General features: G+C 40.2%; 1 pseudogene; it reads right to left on the bottom strand.

The window, feature by feature from the left end:
- Nucleotides 1-3710: 3710 nt before the first annotated feature.
- On the bottom strand, nucleotides 3711-5474 carry LOC103107836 (elongation factor 1-alpha 1-like; annotated as a pseudogene).
- Nucleotides 5475-5745: the final 271 nt, after the last annotated feature.

Below are 5745 nucleotides of genomic sequence, written 5' to 3'. Positions count from 1 at the left end.
TCCAGCAAGTATACTTGCTAGATAGATTCTCTGTTCTGCCTTCATGAGAGCATCTATGCTGCCTGACACCCTTTCTTAGCTTGAAACTGGGTTAAAGTTATTCTCCCCAGAAGCTTTTGTAAGGGCTGAAAAGTTTCACTTAAATTGTTTTCCCAGTTACATCTCAGAACCAAATGAACTAACTGTAACAGACTCCTGCACGTCCTATCTGCAGGTACAGTGTAACCACTGAAGGTCAGAGAGACTCCAAAAGAGCACCATTGTTCTATTAGAAAAAGAAAATCTGGCATGAGAAAAATTGTGGAAATCATATGGCTGACAAAAGATTTATGTCCAGAACATATAAAAATGCTTTCACAGTTACTCTTCCAGTACTTTTAAGATAATCCTGGTCCCATTCTCTTCCACAAATGACAGGAAACGTATAGGTGTGGCTCCTTCACAATACAAAACCAACTGCAACCTAATTCTCCTTCCACATTTCTATTTAACTGTTCTACCTTCACCTCTGCCTCTACCTGTAACTTCCTTAATTTTTGATATTCAAGGCCCTAGGCTTGAACCAAATCACAGAGAATTGGATAGATTTTGATTCTAGCTAGCCCCAGGCATGTCAAACCAATGTTCTACCACTGAGCTTTCACCATGGCTCTGTCAGTAAGTGCTTCTTCTCTGTGATAGTGGTTCTTTCCTTCATTACTCTTAACTACAGTTTGACAGAAAGTTGGGTCTAACTCCTTAGGAGTGATACCCATAGCACATTGGCCAGTATGCTTTTATTATCTGTTCAAAAAACTGAAGTACTTTTGGAAAATATTTCTACTTTAATTTAATTGTATATGGCCTTTTATTGGATAATAGTCCCAATTTAGTCTATACAATAGACAAAGAAACTGCTTGAATATGTGGAAAGTTGTAGTAGATTTAGTTTCCAAATATGCACAGTACAATTAAGAATTTGTTTTACAAAGTTCACTTTGGAATTTCAACACGTGTTTAAAACATGATACTAGGGACTGGGAGGTGGCGGCACATCTGATTACACATTATCATGCACAAGAATCTAAGTTCAAATCCCATTCCCCACCTGCAGGGGGTAAGCTTCACAAGCAGTGAAACAGTGCTTCAGATCTCTCTCTCCCTCTCCCTCTCTATATATCTCTATCCTTATCTTTATCTCTATCTCTCTTCCTCACCCTTTATCTGTCTCCCCCTTTCCTCTCAATTTCTCTCTGTCAGAAATAAATAAATAAATAAATAAATAAATAAATAAATAAATAAAAAACATGGTGTTAGTAGTTTCTTTCAGGAGGCCCGGTATTGGCACAATGTGAAAGGACCTGGATTCAAGCATCCTGGTCCCCACCTGCAGAAGAAAAGCTTCATGAGTGGTGAAGCAGGGCTGCAGGTCTCTCTCTCTCTCTCCCGCTCTACCTTTCCCTCCCCTCTCAATTTCTGTCTCAATTTCTATCCAGTAATAAATAAATTAGTTAATTAATTAAAAATAGTTTCTTTCTCCTGTGGGATTCTTTTTCCTTAATATCCTCTGACTGATACAGGTTGTACTTCCCTTCAATGTATCTGACCAAAAGACTGATAGAATACTGAATCTATATCCCTGTGGGGGGAAAAAAAATCTATCGGAAGCAGCTAATCTCATAACACACTGACCATTCTGTTTTTATATTTTCCACAACACACTCAGAAACTTTTGGAAGATAGTGCCTATTCAACTCATTTGTAAATGTCTGGAATTTTACTGTGAAAAAATAGTCTTTTACATTTTTTTATCAACACAGGTAGGGGATATAGCATAATAGTTATACAAAAGGACTTCCATGGCTGAGGCCCCTATACCATAGCCAGAGCTGAGCCTATCTCTGTCTCTATCATCTCTCTCTCTCTCTTTCATTCAAATAAAACAAATAAAATTTTTTAAAGCAACTTTTTTCCCCCTCTCAAACCAAGGGACTCTGAAAAGACCTTAAAGTTTCAGCACCAAACAGTATTTGCACCTGAAATGATTGTTTTCTGTGGTCTGAAACCTGGGAAATCCTAAATCAAGATCCTAGCCAATACACTACCTATGTGTTGGAACCACCAATTGTATGTATCTATGTATCGGAACCACCACCTCCATCATAGAACTCTCTTCTAAATGAGGCCCCACACCTATGGACATCTAATCTTTGACAAAGGGGCCCAGACTATTCAATGGGGAAAGCAGAGTCTCTTCAACAAATGGTGTTGGAAACAATGGGTTGAAACATGCAGAAGAATGAAACTGAATCACTGTATTTCACCAAATACAAAAGTAAATTCCAAGTGGATCAAAGACTTGGATGTTAGACCACAAACTATCAAATACTTAGAGGAAAATATTGGCAGAACTCTTTTCTGCATAAATTTTAAAGACATTTTCAATGAAAAGAATCCAATTACAAAGAAGACTAAGGCAAGTATAAACCTATGGGACTACATCAAATTAAAAAGCTTCTGTACAGCAAAAGAAACCACTACCCAAACCAAGAGACCCCTCACATAATGGGAGAAGATCTTTACATGCCATACATCAGATAAGAGTTTAATAACCAACATATATAAAGAGCTTGCCAGACTCAACAACAAGACAACAAATAACCCCATCCAAAAATGGGGTGAGGACTTGGACAGAATATACACCACAGAAGAGATCCAAAAGGCTGAGAAACACATGAAAAAATGCCCCAAGTCTCTGATTGTCAGAGAAATGCAAATAAAGACAACAATGAGATATCACTTCACTCCTGTGAGAATGTCATACATCAGAAAAGGTAACAGCAGCACATGCTGGAGAGGGTGTGGGGTCAAAGGAACCCTCCTGCACTGCTGGTGGGAATGTCAATTGGTCCAACCTCTGTGGAGAACAGTCTGGAGAACTCTCAGAAGGCTAGAAATGGACCTACCCTATGACCCTGCAATTCCTCTCCTGGGGATATATCCTGAGGAACCCAACACATCCATCCAAAATGATCTGTGTACACATATGTTCTTGGCAGCACAATTTGTAATAGCCAAAACCTGGAAGCAACCCAGGTGTCCAACAACAGATGAGTGGCTGAGCAAGTTGTGGTATATATACACAATGGAATACTACTCAGCTATAAAAAATGGTGACTTCACCGTTTTCAGCAGATCTTGGATGGACCTTGAAAAAATCATGTTGAGTGAAATAAGTCAGAAACAGAAGGATGAATATGGGATGATCTCACTCTCAGGCAGAAGTTGAAAAACAAGATCAGAAAAGAAAACAGAAGTAGAACCTGAAATGGAATTGGCGTATTGTACCAAAGTAAAAGACTCTGGGGTGGGTGGGTAGGGAGAATACAGGTCCATGAAGGATGATAAATGACATAGTGGGGGTTGCATTGTTAAATGGGAAACTGGGGAATGTTATGCATGTACAAACTATTGTATTTACTGTTGAATTTAAAACATTAATAAAGAAATAAATTAAGAAAAAGAACTCTCTTCTGTTGTGTCTTAACCTGCAGGAGATGGTCAGCTCTGTAGTTTTTTTTTCTCTCTCATTAAACTTTGTTTTAATGGGTCTCAAAATTCTGTGACAGATTTTTGGTCAAGTTGTTTCCATTAAAATTATTGATTTTAAAAACTAATAACTTAAAACTGACACACACACACACACACACACACACACACACACACACACACCCAAAATGGTCCACAAAACATTCTCTTTTCCTTCTGAAGGTTTTACTATGCATTGTTATCATTAACCAGTCTTTTACAATTAAACTTTAATGTCCAATTGAGACAAACAGTTCTGAGACCATTCTTCCGCCACTGATTAAGACTGGGGTGACAGGTATTGGGGAGAATATTCATTTAGCTTTCTTTGCCTTCTGGGAAGACTTAGTGACCTTGCCAGCTCCAGATGCTTTCTTGTCCATGGCTTTCATGACACCTACAGTGACTGTCTGCCTCATGTCATGAACAGCAAAGTGCCCCAGGGGAGGATACTCAGAGAAGCTCAACACACATGTGCTTGCCAGGAACCATGTCCACGATGGATGCATCACCAGATTTCAAGAATTTGGAACCAACTTCCAGCTTCTTTCCGGAATGGCAATCAATCTTCTCATTCAGCTCAGCGAACTTATAAGCGATATGAGCAGTGTGACAATCAAGCACAGGTGCGTATCCAGCACTGGTTTGGCATGGGTGGTTCAGAATAATCACTTGAGCTGTGAAGCCAGCTGCTGCCATTGGTGGGACTTTTTAAAAAAAAAATTTTATATTTATTTTTCCCTTTTGTTGCCTTTGTTTTTTTATTATTGTTGTATTTATTATTGTTGTTATTTATGTCGTTATTAGATAGGATAGAGAGAAATGGAGAGAGGAGGGGAAGACAGGGGGAGAGAAATATAGACACCTGCAAACCTGCTTCACTGCATGTGAAGCTACTCCCCTGCAGGTGGGGAGCCAGGGACTCAAACTGGGATCCTTGAGCCGGTCCTTGCTCTTTGCACCATCTGCACTTAACCTGCTGTGCTACCACTGGACTCCCTAGTGGGATATTTTTGCTGTCATCAGCCGCATTGCCACAATGAACATCTTTCACAGACATGTTCTTCACATTGAAGCCCACATTGTCTCCAGGAAGGGCTTCACTGAGAGCTTTGTGGTGCATTTCAACAGATTTCACTTCAGTTGTAATGTTGACTGGAGCAAATGTGACCACAATGCCAGGTTTGAGAATGCCAGTCTCAAACTCAGCCCACAGGGACAGTACCAATACCACCAATTTTGTACACGTCCTGGAGGGGCAGGCACAGGGGCTTGTCAGTTGGATGAGTTGGTGGCAGGATGTAATCCAAAGCTTCAAGGAGTGTGGTTCCACTGGCACTGCCATCTTTACATGTGATTTTTCCATCCCTTGAACCAAGGAATATTATCACTTGGTTCCAGCATGTTGTCACCATTCCAAACAGAAATTGGCACAAAGGCTACTATATCAGGGTTGTAGCTAATTTTCTTAATGTAGGTGCTGACATTTTTTTTTCATCTGGTGCTGACTTCTTTAATGATTTCCTTGTATCTCTTCTGGATGTAGGGTGACTCAGTGGAATCCATTTTGTTGACACCAACAATGAGTTGTTTCACACCCAGCGTTTTAGCCAGAAGGGCATGCTCACAGGTCTGCCCATTCTTGAAGATACTGGATTTAAATTCACCACACCAGCAGCCACAATCAGGACAGCACAGTTGGCCTGAGATGTGTCTTTGATCATGTTCTTGATGAAGTCTCTGTGTCCTGGGGCATCGATGATGGTCATGTAGCACTTGCTGGTCTCGAATTTCCACAGGGAGATATCAGTGGTGATACCATGTTCATGTTCAGTCTTCAGCTTGTCCAAGACCCAGGCATATATGAAGGAGCCCTTGCCCATCTTGGAAGCCTCCTTCTGAAACTTCCAGATAGTCCTCTTGTTGATGTCACTGCATTTGTAGACGAGATGGCTGGAGGTGGTGGACTTGGTGGAGTTGACATGTCCGATGGCCACAATGTTGATGTGAGTCTTTTTCTTCCCCACTTTGCCTTGAGGTTTTTTTCTTTTTAGTATTGGTTTTCATAACACCTGTGTTCTGGCAGCAAACCTGTTGCTTAAAAAAGCTCTGTAGTTTTTTGTATGCTAACTTTTATGTGATTATGCTAGTTGTTTCTTTTTTTTTTTTTTTGCATTT

This window comes from Erinaceus europaeus, chromosome 1 (genome assembly GCF_950295315.1).
Source record: "Erinaceus europaeus chromosome 1, mEriEur2.1, whole genome shotgun sequence".
Taxonomy (NCBI): Eukaryota; Metazoa; Chordata; class Mammalia; order Eulipotyphla; family Erinaceidae; genus Erinaceus; species Erinaceus europaeus.
This window is presented reverse-complemented; position numbering and strand designations above follow the sequence as displayed.